The sequence below is a fragment of the Rattus norvegicus genome, chromosome 13, assembly GCF_036323735.1.
Source record: "Rattus norvegicus strain BN/NHsdMcwi chromosome 13, GRCr8, whole genome shotgun sequence".
Classification (NCBI taxonomy): Eukaryota; Metazoa; Chordata; class Mammalia; order Rodentia; family Muridae; genus Rattus; species Rattus norvegicus.
Window position 1 is genome coordinate 84,838,725 of NC_086031.1, and position 14,488 is coordinate 84,853,212.

The 14,488-nt window shown below is 44.1% G+C and overlaps 1 protein-coding gene across 6 annotated transcripts in view; it reads right to left on the reverse strand.

The window, feature by feature from the left end:
- Nucleotides 1-12,308, reverse strand: part of Ddr2 (discoidin domain receptor tyrosine kinase 2) — a 124,621-nt gene extending 112,313 nt beyond the window's left edge. The window contains exons 1-2 of one of the 6 annotated variants that reach the window (XM_063272617.1): nucleotides 11,827-12,297; nucleotides 11,308-11,564 (exon numbers count right to left, since the gene is read on the reverse strand). The gene's annotated coding sequence lies outside the window, so the exon portion shown is untranslated. The other 5 variants (XM_006250227.5, XM_008769761.4, XM_006250229.5 and 2 more) reach the window with 5 other exon arrangements.
- Between the last annotated feature and the right edge of the window lie 2,180 nt (nucleotides 12,309-14,488).

Here is a 14,488-nt window from a genome sequence, read left to right on the forward strand (position 1 = left end):
GAGTGTTTGCCTGCGTGTGTGCATGCACACATGTGAGTCCTTGGTGTCCACAGAAGCCAGAATAGAGCATTGGAAGCCCTGAAACTAGAGTCACATATGCTTGTGGGCTGCCATGTGGGTGCCAATAATTGAACTCATGTGCCCTACCCAGCCATCTATCCAGCCCCAGATTTATACATGCATTAATAGCACATGAATAACTGACCGTTCAAGAAGCTGAATTGTTTCTTACAAATCAGATTCACCAGTATTCATGTAGTGATGGCAAGTAGATAGTCCTAACAGAATATTTCTTGAGAACCATGTCTACCCCTCTGTTGACCTGAGAGAAGGCTCTGTCTCTCTTCCTTTATTAAAGCATAATTTTAATATTTTTATAACATAATAATTTTAATAATTTTGACATATCCATGAAGACACTGGTATTTTTACAATGTATAAGAGATAGAGTTTGAACTCAGAGCTCCCAACAGCACACTCAAAGCTTAGTCCATTTCCACATGACCTGACTCCTGATATGGCAGCGTAAGCAATTAACAGACATCGACTTCTTTTATAGTCTCAAAAACAGAAATGAGAGGCTTTCATCGCTCCGGTCTAAGAATTTTCCCAATAAGTCAGAACTGTGGTAGGTATATTTTTAAAAAGCCTATTTGAAGGAGCCAGTTAAGAACTCATTTATGGGTTTTGCTAAAAAGTGATTTATAAAGACCACCTAAGGTAACCGGGTGATCCTGACAAAAATTAGAAAAAAATCCTTGGAATTCCAATAAATAAGATCTGAGCTGCACATACGTAACTGTTGTGCATCTGTGTCTTCATGGCAGACTCCAAATGCAGAATCTGTCTCTGACTACACTGCCTGCCTTGGGATCCCTTTCCCCTAGCCTCAACAGAAGAAGATTCAGATGTGCCTAGTCTTCCTGCAATGTGCCAAGGCAGATTGATATCTATGGTTGACCTCCCCTTTTCCGAGGAGAAAGGGAGAAGGGATAGCTGCGGGGAGGACGGGTGCGAGGGAGGGACTGGAAGGAGAGGCGGGGAGAAGAAGTTTCCATCCAGATGTAAGTAAATAACTGAATTAATGAAAATGTATATTTAAAAAAAAGATCTGCACTGCATGAACAATCTGAAACTGGAGCTTGCATTTTAAGAAGAGGACTTTTTAGTTGAGGTGCAGGGAGAATGAAATCTATTCAGAGCATAGCCCGTATGACTCCAGGTTTTACTGTGAAATGACTCCGGGTGTGGGTGCTGGTTCAAGACCCTGATTAGCAGAACCAAACTGGAAGATGGAGAGATTCTGGAGTGTTCTTTATAGATATGAACATTGCGTTTTTACACCAACTTATTTACTGTGTGTGTGTATGTGTCTATGTGTGCACACATGTGGACCACAGCACGGGTATGCTCCTCAGGGAACAATCGCCAGTGGTCTGGTTTGGTGGCAAGCATCTTTATTTACAGAGCCACCCTGCCAGTCCATAAAAGACATTTTAAGTGCAAAGAAGTAAAACAATGATTGTACAAAGTCTCACTGTTAAAAGTTTGCAAAGTAAAAAACAGAATGGTAGCCTATTAATCCTTGGTCTACTGCACTTTCAACCATAAGACGATATTAAGTGAGTTTGTCTGTTGTTATATCTAAAATACTGTAAATGATGGCATTTAAGTAATAGTTGTCATGTGACAAGAAGATTTTTATCTTATCAAATATCCCCTGGGGTGCTTCAATACCTGCGATGAACCTTTATCGGTAATTTTTAAAATTTCTGCTTGACATAGCTTTATTAAGTAAAGCAATAATATTCAATTTTAAAATATAATTGTTACAATGATGCCATCAGAGACACCTAGTCCTTTTGAAATAACTCAGCTATTAATATAATAATATTATATATATTATTATAGTATAATGCTTTCCTTCAGATAAGAAAGAGCTAAACATAGAATCATAATGTTAGTTCTTACAGGCTTGGAGGAGAAATGTTTTCTTAATTACACTTTTTTTTAAAGAGCAGTTCTAGGTTCCAGAGAAACTGAACAAAAACTAGGGTGTTTCCCATCTGCTGCCTGCCCTCACAGGAGGTGACCTCCGGTGCCATCAGAGCTGTTCCCCACAGAGGTAGATGTCACTTCTGTTTCTTGTCTACTCCAGACTCAAACAATTATGAATAAAACTGCTGTGCAGATTCCTGTGCAGTTTTTTTTAATTTTGTAGAGAAGAGATTTACTCTGTAAACATTATTATTATTATGTGATTTCTTTCAAAACTCTGCTTAACCGTGTGAGGTTTCGTGTTGCTACAGTCAACTCATTTAAGCAAATATTAGAGTGTGTGCATGCTACAACCTATATGAAAGTATATGTAGCTCTACAGGCATTGTGTGTGTGTGTGTGTGTGTGTCTGTGTGTGTGTCTGTGTGTATGTCTGTGTGTCTATGTGTCTGTGTGTGTCTGTGTGTATGTCTGTGTGTGTGTCTATGTGTCTGTGTGTGTCTGTGTGTCTGTGTGTGTCTCTGTGTGTCTCTGTGTGTGTGTGCATGTGTGTGCATGTGTGTGTGCATGTGTGCGTGCGTGTGTGTGCGTGTGTGTGTCTGTGTGTGTCTGTGTGTGTCTGTGTGTGTGTCTGTGTGTGTGTCTGTGTGTGTGCATGTGTGTGTGCATGTTTGTGTGCATGTGTGTGTGCATGTGTGTGTGCATGTGTGTGCCTTGTGTGTCTGTGTGTGTCTGTGTGTGTCTGTGTGTGTGTCTGTGTGTGTGTCTGTGTGTGTGCATGTGTGTGTGCATGTTTGTGTGCATGTGTGTGTGCATGTGTGTGTCTGTGTGTGTGTCTGTGTGTGTCTGTGTGTGTCTGTGTATGTCTGTGTGTGTGTCTGTGTGTGTGTCTGTGTGTGTGTCTGTGTGTGTGCATGTGTGCATGTGTGTGTCTGTGTGTGTCTGTGTGTGTGTGTGTGTGTATATTGCCGTAACCTAACTTGCAGCTCCTTAGTGGTCTGTGCAGTTGGACACCTTCTCACCTGCTCACCTGCCGTCTGATCTCTTGAAGTGTACTTCAACTATTTCATCGTTTTTTTTAAGCCTCTGTCTGTTTGCTTCTCAGTTGGATGTTTCCTTTCTTTGTGTTTCTTAGACCACGTCTTTTGCAAATATTTCCCCCTAATCTGTGGCTGATATCCCCATTTATCTTGACATTGTCTTTAACAAGAAGGAAGGTATTATAGACTATCTCCTTCGTGTAGTTTCAAATGTACCGTTGGGTCTGGGATAGCCTTTGAGTTAACTTTTGTGAGGGATGGCAGTGATTGTCTAGATTCATTGTGCTTGCTAAGAGAAAAGACTTCCTTGTCTTTGCCGGCTCTTACTCCTTTGTCCAAGACTCTCTGAATATATTTGTGTTGGCCTATTTAGGGCTCTCCATGCTATTACACACAACTGTTTATCTGTTCTTTGACAGCACTGTACGGCCTAGATTACTGTAGCTTCACAGAGAACCCTAAAGTCATGTGGTACCAGCCCTCCAACTGGAATTCTTTATCAGTACAGTCAGCTATGCTGGCTATTTTGACTCTCCATATAAACATTTTTTAATGAAGCAGGATATCACTATATGTTGACCCTGAACAGAATCCTTCTGCCTCAGCCTTCCTAGTGCCAGGATACAGGTATGCACCACCACACACACTCAGAACTCCGCATAAGCTTCGCCACCAGTTTGTTGATATCCACAAAATAACTTACTAGGGCTTGGGTTGGGAATTGGATTTTTTTAACTTGGAAAGGCAATTGTTTCTGGGTACATCACGATTCAACCAGGCTAGCAAGCAGCAATGTGTGTTTCTCTTTAATTTCCTCTCACGCCACTTTTACATTATCATCAACCTCTTCATTTTAAAGCTATGGAATCCACACATTCTAAGATTAGAAAAGTGTCAGCTCCAGGTACGGCAGTGCACACTGGCCAAGTCTAGCACTTGAGAAGGTGAGGCAGAAGTATCATTCTGGGTTCATGCCAACCTGAGCTATATAGTTAAGTTCCAGGCTAGCCTGGGCTACAGAGTCAAAGCCTGACTCAACAATGAACAAGCAAGCAGAGCCGCAGCTGGTCACGAGTAAGAGTCGACACTTCTTGAGAGACCGTAACTCCCACCCCCTCTCCGTTAGACTGGCTGTTGCCCTGTAAGGATCTTTGTAACACTGACCTACCTTCTCAGCTTTATTAGCCTCTGTGAAGCTACAGGATGGCAAAGCTTTTAGAAGCAGCTCCCATGAGGACTGCCAGGGTGGGAGTTCCTTTTACAGACCAAAATCTTAATTCATTTTCCCCCCAGTAAGCAATGTGAGGGGTGTGTATTGGAGTGATGGTTCTTTAAATCTGGCAAAATCACACACACAATCACATTCACAATCATACACAAACACACAATCATACACATACACATAACCATACACACAACACATACATAGTCACACACAATCATATACACACATAAACATACACAATCGCACACATACACAATCACACACATAATTACACATACATATACACACACAATCTTACACATACACACGAAATCACACACACACACAAAATCATATATACAATCACACATATACACAATCACACACACAAAATCACCCGAACACAGTCACACACAATCATATACACAAACACATACATTCACACACACAGAATCACCCACACACAGTCACAGACAATCAGACACACAAAAGCACACAATCACACACACAATCACACATGTATACACTTACACACACAGAATCACCCACACATAGTCACATACAATCATACACACAAACATAATCACACAATCATATACACAAACACAATCACACAAACACACACAATCACACAATCATACACACAATCACACACAATCACACAATCATACACACAAACACACACAAACACACAATCACACAATCATATATACAAACACACACAGTCACACAATCATACACACAGGCAATCACACACACAATCACACATGTATACACTTACACACACAGAATCACCCACACACAGTCACATACAATCATACACACAAACACAATCACACAATCATACACACAAACACACACAATCACACAATCATACACACAAGCACAATCACACAATCATATACACAAACACACACAATCACAATACACACAAACATACACAGTCACACACACACAATCACTCAATCATACACACACACACACACACACACACACACACACACACACACACACACATCCCACCTTGCCATGAGCTGGGAGAGTTTGTTTTTAGTCTTTGATATAGATGTGGAGTGATGAGCATGACTTGTTGCTGATGGAGAGGACACAAAAAATAGAGATAATAAGAAGCACAGCACTTGCCCTTGGTCCTCCCCAGCCAAGGCGCTGGCCCTGTGGGTGTGGTTTGCTTGCCTGTGCTGACACCTGACCCCTCCCCCCAGCTTAGGAACTGCTTTGTATTGATTTTGAGATTTTCTTCTGCCACTGCTGGGTGTGTCTGTGTCTCCTAAGTCCTGAAGACATAGATAATGTTTGACTTCCAGATCCTTCTTCACCTGTTGCCATAGTCATCGCGCATTAGTGGACAGATGCCTACAGTGTCCCACCCCTAGCACTGCTAGGCATGTACCGAGGGCACAGCAGCTGTTTGAACAAACAGGACTTTAAACTACGAACACGTAGCATTATACATGGTTGGAAAGAAATCAATGTGATTTATTTCTTTTATACTTCTATAATAACTAACAGAGAACATGAAATGTTTAATAAGTGCATAATGAATGATTGATAAAAATAAAAAATTACCAATGCAAGATGGGGCCGGCAGGGCAACCATGTGAACAATAGAGGGATAGGAGAACTTGCTATTCTGTTCTCAATTACTCTGTAGAGCCAAGGTTGCTATAAAATATAAAACCTAGTAATTTTTAAAGGAAACTGTGAATAATAAAACACAAACTTTTCAGTCTTCTTGTAAAACATCTGGCTCTCCTATCACGTGCGGGACCCATTTCTGAATTCCCATTGCTGAGCTATTTAACCAAACTTCTGCAAACCCGAAAGCACAAACATGTATTACCTAACCCTGGATAACAATTTTCCAAATCAGCTTCTGTCCAAATACGTGAGCTATGCCCCAGAACCTAAAGCAAAGACTGTCGAAAGACATGGAGGACCAAGCAGTGGTGATGGCCCCATTCATTGGTGTGTGCTTCCTGAACAAGCATAAGGACCAAGGTTGGAGGCCCAGAGTCCATGTTTTAAGAAAGAAACTGGCATGGTTGTACGTGCTTACAATTCTCGGTCCTGGGGAGGAAGAGACAGGCAGACCTCTAGGGCTCACTGGCTGACCAGGCTAGACTACTTGAGGAGAGAGAGATTTACCCACACATGAGTATGGACATACACATGCAAAGAAAGAAAGAAGTGATAAAATTATTCTAATCACTAAAATGTAGGACTTAGCGGATAGATATGGAATAAATATTTTTGCTGAAGAATTACTAAATCAATAGAGAAAACCAGAATTAGGGTAGATGGTGCCAGAATGCTACATAATTTATGATAGATAGAAACATGCTTTTATGCATCAATTAACATTTTCATAAAATACACCCGTGGCTTTTAAAGAATAACACTATTTGGGAAGAAAAGTTAATGAGAAACTTTTTGCCTTAGGGGAGATAATTCAGAGATTATCTGTTTCTTGTTTTATAAATTCCTAATGTACTAAATTTAAAAAGAAAACACTTTTTAAAAAGCAGTAGATTACTCCATCTCCCATCTCAATTTATCCAAGTTTCCTATGCCATTAAGAAGACCCTAAACACAGAGGTTGGAGAGGTGGCTCGGTGGTTAATAACACGGGCTGTTCTTACAGAGGATCTGAGTTCAGTTCCCAGAACATGCATCAGGCAGCTCATCACTGCCTGTAACTCCAGCTCCAGGGGATTCAAGGGCCATCTCTGACCTCAGTGTTTACATACAGACATGTACACACACACACACACACACACACACACACACACACACACACACACTGTGATCAGGTCTTTACAAAAGACCCTAAACAAATCTTCAGCAAAATTTACTGGACAGCTTCCTATGAAAGAAACCAAAGGGCATCCCCACCTCCCATCTATGTGTAAGCAATGCTTTCCAGCTTTTCATTCATTACCTTATCTGACCCACCCACCCCCACCAAAGGGAGAGAACAAAAGTGGATGAGTAAGACAAGTGAGGGTGTACCTCAGTGAAGATAAGGCTTCCCAAGTAATACACGTGAAAATAATGGTGTTGAGACCAAAATCTCATAATATGAGAGACAGTCACCTGGCAAGCTCTTCTCATTGCATGCCTCCCTCCTGTCTCTCACGGTAGAGCACCAAGCAGCATTAGCCTCTGAGTGGCAAGTCTAAAGGGCTCACCAAAGGTTTAAGGCAGGCTTGAAACCCAGTGACAAGAATGTACCATCCACAAAGCTTAGTTTCTAGAAGAACCATGGGAGCTCAGCCTTGTGGCAACAGTCTAACCTTATCTTTGCAATCTCTTTATTTGTGCATTCATCTTCCAGGCCAGGACACTACTCAAAGCTGACCTTCCCCTGTGTTTACATGATGAAGTCAGAGTCCGGCTAGCAAGTACACAATACGTCAAATGACAGGATTCGCCATCTCTTAAGAATTACAGAAAGTTGGAAACACTTGATGGTTCTATGTAAGACAGTAAGAACAGAATACAAAATTTAGAATGACCATCAATACAACAGAATTGTTTATAGCCAAAATTATTTATAAAGCATACAGCTTTGGTTATAATATATTCAGATGTATGCAAATACAAGGAATGAAAGAAACAGCTTAGAGTCCATCGGTTTCACCATCAGGTCATTGGAGTTCCAGTGGCTATCACTGGACAGTTATCTAGATGGCTTTGTTGAGCTGTTACTTTGGGGAAAGAAAAAAAAAATAGAATTGAATTGAAATGCCTTAGACTCACGCCAGCACGAATCCTTATCTCTGCTTCACGTTAGAATCACCCGAGTAACAAACTGTCCACTCTTGTTTTCCACCTTTGGGTGTCTTGATTTAACTGATCTAGAGGTCCTTAGGGCCTACCTGAGGTTCGGAATTCCTGCTGAGCGAGTCTATTAAAACATCGTCTTCTCAGCTGTAAGAACACACTGTGAGGATTTTAATCCAGTTGCTCTAGGATGCCTGGGAAGATTGGGCACGTTCATGGCCTTGTGGGGAAAGAGTCAACCAATTCATATGCTACACAGCTGTCAGCAGGCCAAGCACATAAAGAATCTAGTGTGCTCGCATTGCAGACAAGTCCGCATTGACGTGAGCCAGCACACCTAGCATGTAGTGGTAGTCTATTTTTAGCTGGGCCTCAGCTTGGTGTTTGAGGTGATATAGAATACCAGAAGGTGCATCTTCCAAAGGAACTTGAGCTGGATGTCTGAATTGAAGGTAAATGTATGTGACGTGACATTGATAGGCCGGAGGCACTCTGTCTTTATTAGAACATCTGTTAAAAAATGCTATCATGTGGAAAGGTTAGAACTAAATCTCCGGTGCGGAATACAGATCCAAATGGCTTCTACTCCCAGAAGTGACTGTGTAAGACAGGAAGAAAGTGATATAGGAAGGCTGTGGAGGAGAGACAATGAAGGACTTTCTCTGGATGGCGCTTCCACTTGGCCCTTGGACAGGAAGACTGTTGACCCTAAGATTCTAGAAACACCTTCTCAACTTCTCTGATTTGTGACATTTATACAAGCAATTCTATCTTAAGCAGAAACAGAGGAGGAAGCTTCCACATGCTAGCCTTCAACTCCTACTTCAGGAAACACAGCAACTTTTCTGATTACAGGCTCAGAACAGGCAGTGTGAAGTAGAAGACGAAGGGAGATGCACTTGCCAGTGAGAAAACGTTCCTGAGCTCAGGACCTGTCCTCAGCTGGCTATGAAGCTCCTGCTGACTAAACCTTTCTCACCCAGAGACAGTGCAGATCCAGAGATGCTTAAAGTAATCTATTGACCTTCATCCTACTCCACTTGGGGTGAGGAAACATAGACAAACCAGACCTAAAAGGAAATTTTCAGAGAGTAAATCCAAGAGTATTTCCCCATGAGGCAGGATTGTTTCTATTAGAAGAGGGCATGAAGGCCTGGGGAGATACCTCAATTTGTAAAGTACTTATCACATAAGCATAAGAACCCGAGTTCAGTCTCCTGAAACACACATTCAAGTGCCGGGTGAAGGCACACACTCGGAATCCAACAGTGCAGAGGCCGAGACAGGAAGATCCCCAGGGCCCAGGGGCCAGCTAGCCTAGCCTACTCAGTGAGACTGGGCCAACAAGGGATCCTATCTCAAAAACAACAACATTCCTGAGGATTGACACCTGAGGCTGACCTCTGGTCTCCACATAACACAAACACACCTGCACACGTGCACATGTAGACACACACGTGCACGTATGCACACACAGAAAGATAGGAATGAAGATAGAGCCCCTCGCCATTTCAAAGCTTTGCCTATAGTCCCACAGGTCTGCAGCAACTGTCAAAGGATGACTTCCAGTGCATTCAGTCACATTTCAACCATAAGAGCTGACCTAATGAAGCCCTTCATAGAATGTGTTCATGTCTGAGTCTAACAGTAACACCCAAGAGTATTCTTATTTCCATGTAGTGAACACAGAGGCTGAAGTGCAGAACACACTAAACGGTAGAGACAGAACCTAGCCTGGGTCTACCAACTCTAAAAGTCCCCAGCTCTCTGCCTCACCAAGCTAAAAGGATATCCAGTACCTGGAATTTAACCTACATTGGATACCCAGGTAAGTGTTTCTCTGAGTGCGGGTCCAAACTGTTCCCTTAGCCTGGCATGGGTACCTCCTGGTCACCCAGTGACTCCAAAAGTAAGCAAGTCCACATGTGGAGTGGGAGATAGGAGAACTGCCCACAGTGAGTCGGAGTCCAGGACTCCAGATGTAACAACGTTTTAGCACAATTCATTTCACTTCTCTGTCTTAAAGTCCTTTCCTATAAGACAGGAATGATGCCTTTACAGAACCATGGACAATCAATCAAATACCAGGTAAATATCTGGAGGCTGGTTAGAGCGAGGACGGAAATGTTAAAAAAAAATTTTTGTTTCGTTTTGCATACACACGTGCACACACATGTGCACACACGCACACCAATATAGACACACACACACACACACACACACACACACACACACACACACACGGACCACTAGCTGATGAACCACGTCTACCATCTTTTTATTGCTGATAAACGTCCTTGAGATGACTTGCCCCCATTGTCTCTTCTACATCTTAAAAATAAGCCTGAGGGCAGAGGCGTGGAGGGCAACAGGCACTCTGGCCGCGCTATCGATTCTGAAATCTGTGCCATGAAAGGGTCAGAAGTGACGGCGGCAAAGACCCTTTTCCAGACTCCAAGGCAAGAAGGATAAGAGAAGCTTAATAGTTAAAATGGTGCTAAAGGCGCCACTGCCTTGAGTACTCACGACTCTCCTCAAATGGCTGACCTGAGTACATCTGCCACTCTCAGAAAACTTGTCCCTTAGATGGGTAGGCCAGAACTCTGGGTCCCAACTGCAAGCAGCCTGGCCCTCTGATAACAAAAAGAAAAGCCCCCAGCGCCAGGAAGAAGAGTCTGGGAAGTGATTGATCCGTGTCACCCACTACAAACCCTCCAGGCGGCTGGACTTCCTGCCCAGCCACCCAAGACCAAAGGTGAAGCCACCCCTCATCCCAAGCCCTCCTCCACAGTCGCCCTTCCCACAATTAAATCACAAAAGGTGCTAGGCCGTGTTCTCACCCAAAGTCAGGTCCCTCAAACACCACCAACTCAAAGCCTGAAAACACAGCTCCTGGCTTGCCTCTCTCCAGCAGCTTGACTCTGCGATCGGCCTGTCTTGCCTGCCAACATTTCCAACTCTGCTAAAACTGTTTATTGTACCTTGCAGCTGCTATGGAGTCCTGGACTTCGCTTCAGCCTTCTTTGGATATTGGCGCCTATTCTTCCCTCCCTGACACAAATCCAGACCCAAAACATGGGATCTGCCTTGGTCCTGAGTCTTGTAGAGCCCAGCTCCCTGCCCTTCCGCCCCGATTCAAACTGTCCTCCGGCCGCTTTTTAAAACTTTTCCTGACACACCAAGAGAAGTACACTTAGAACTTTCGTTTTTTTAGAAAAGAAAATGAAGGTCGGGGGAGGAGGAAGGAGCCACATCACTTACTTCCAGTCCAGGGACGCCCAGTTTTGAAAGGAAGAAAACGGTTATAATCCAGTACGTTCCCCCAACGCAAAAGAAGAATTTCTCCTGAACCACGTCTTTTTCCACTTTGCCGGTGAAGGAGCCCCGGGGTAGGCATACATCCACAGGCTGATGCAAGATGCCTTTGAGAGAAACCTCACATTCTGAGGATTCCTGGGCCCAAGCCAAGGATCCCAGCATCCAATATATTGCACATTTGCTTTCAATTAGGAAGGGGGCTGGGGAGGGAAGAAGGCAAGTCACCAATCAGAGCTGTTTTCTGTTTTAAAGACTATTTCTTTTGACCCAAGGGACCACGAGCAAAGCTATAATTTACAGCGAAACCCATTCATAGAAGAAAAATATGTATAACCATAGGACAGACTTAAAGATGCAGTTCCCTTCTGTCTCCTTGCCGCACCCCCCCGGAGGGGGGGCTTCTCCATGCCTTTCCCCTGCACCCAAGACCGTGGAATACTCCCCTCACCTCATTTTTCTTACTTGAGCTGAAGCTATAAGCACAACTTCAGGTTTGGAGTCTCTTGCGATTCTCGTTTCCTGGACAGTTAAGTCACGCACATGGAGCTGATCTTTCGTATTTTGGCCATGAGAGCTGAGCCCTCCTCCAAAAAGTGTGTTTTAATCTCTTCCCCTCACTGCCTTCTCTACAAAAGAAAGAAAGAAAGAAAGAAAGAAAGAAAGAAAGAAAGAAAGAAAGAAAGAAAGAAAGAAAGAAAGAGAGAGAGAGAGAGAAAGAGAAAGAAAGAAAGGAACCTAGATGCTTCTATCATCCAGAATTTTACTTAAAAAAAAAAAAAAATTCAACCCTCAACTGGCTACTGCTGAGAGTCTGTTTCTACCCTAGATTCCTGCTGCTAAATAAAAACATAAGGACTCTCTAAATATTTTGTAAAAGGAAAGAGAAATTCTCTTCTAATCCCCCTGCCTCCCCCGACCCTCCTTTCTGTGGCCAGAGTGAAAGAGACATCATGTGAAAGTAATATGTGGCCAACGGGGGAGGAACCCCTGCCGGGCTCTCCAAATGATAAGTAATAACCCTGTCCATCCACCCAGGTTCTGCTCTTAACTCTTCAGAGCCCGGATCAGTCTGGACGAAGCCTGGGCCCTGGAAACCCAGATTCCCTATGTGGATAGTGACCACAGGGTGAGAGGAACAGTAGAAGGAGGCAGATGGCACAGGTTCCTTAGGAAGACGGCCTCCTTTTGAGAGCTAGCCTCCTCATAACGGTACCTCTGCCTGTGGGCTTCTGAGCCATCGCCAACTCTTCCCAGTCCGAATTTGAGTAGACAGCGTCCCAGAAGAGCAGCAGGAGAGGTGGAGCTCCTGGGAACGGGTCCTGCAAACCTCAGTGAGTGTGGCACTTGGCACACTTTCCTCAGGAGGCTGGTGACACATGGAAAGCCCTGGTTGGGCTGGCCATGACATTAAGATCTCTATTGTCATCGGTGAGTCACCAAGGGTCATAAGCCCACCACAGGTCAGAGAATTAGAAAGCAGCTATGAAAGTCTCGCTCCACTGAGGAGAGGACATCGGGGATGAGGTGGCTGTGCCGAGGCCAGCCGCACAGACAAGGGTGGACAGCAAACCCAAGCAGGGAGAAGGAAACTAGAGTGAAGGTTAATTTACAAAGACAATGGTAGAACAGACAACGACTCTCCTGAGAGGATCCTTCAAACAACGGAGGGCCTACAGTGTCACGCGTGAGGATGACCAGAGTCAAGATGTTTCGCTCAGCTTGATAAATACCCATAAACCATTGGCCAGACACTTCACTGCGTGCTTGCCCATCACATCCACGAACATCTGGCCAAAGACACATGCTTAGCCGCCCCATGTGGATGGACCGTGTGTGGTGAGGTCACAAGCTAAAGCTAAGAAGCAAGGGAGTAGCTTTGCAAAGACCGAGCCTAACAAAAGACAAGGTACCTGTGGATGCATCGATCCACCTGATGCTGCTCCCCGGGCCGGGGTGTTTGCTTAGAGATGTATATAATTATTCTTGAGCCGACATCATGGCCTTCGAACCCCAAATTCCCTGGATCTGCCTGAGGAGGGATGGCCTGCCCCATGAGGAGTTCATTTGTGTACAGACCAAGAGGACTTCTGGGGAAGTGTGCACAGACTAGGAAGAACCAAGAGGCTTTGTAAAGTGCAAGTCCAGTACCAGAAGAACTGGCCCTTGCCACACAAGCATGAAGATCGAATTTACAGTCTATCCCCACATTGAGAGAGAGAGAGAGAGAGACAGACAGACAGACAGACAGACAGACAGACAGAGAGAGAGAGCTGGACCTGCCTGTACTTATTACAGGAAGGCCTGTGTAGAAAGAAAGATCCCCAGGGCTTAGTGGCAGGTCAGTCTAGCTGAATCAGCAAGTTCCGGGTTTAGTGAAAGACCCTATCTGGCGGGGGGGGGGGGGGGGGGATCATTATTGAGAACAAAACTAGACATCAACCTGTGGTCTCCATACCAGCATTCACACATTATTCCCATGCATAGGCGTGAACACCCTCGCACAACAAACACACACACACACACACCATCAGGAAACATAAGCTCAGCCAAGCTTTGCTGAAGGTAAGAAGTAGCTCGGAGAAATAAACAACATGACTGCTGTTCTAATACCGCGTCTCCCCAAATTCCCTGTTGTTCAGGCTAATTTGAGCCACAGTGCAGGTCCAGTCGTGAATTCTAAAAATCGGATGCTATCAAAACAAAAGCAAGGAAAAACTAAAAGTAATATTTCACTGAAATACTTAAATGCCGTTTACGGCACATGGGGGGAATTGTTTTTAAGATTTTTTTATGCATATGAATGTTTTGCCTGCTGTTTGCCTGTGAACCACATGTATTCCTGGTACCCCCAGGCATCAGCAGACAGTGGTTGAGCCCCTGGAACTATGCTGGGGATTGAACCTGAGCCCTCTGGAAGAACAAGTTCTCTGAACACAGAACCAGCTCTCCAGTCACAAAAAGAATGGTCTTTGGGCCTCAGTTTCCCAAGAGCTCTCAGGTGGAGCAGTGAGAGTCGAACCTCTCTGGCATTTGGATAGTCCTTGCTGGATGCGGAAGAAAAAGAGATAGCGACTGCTATGTAAAGCTTCGAGCACCAACTCAACAGAACGTGAAAGAAGCTGGC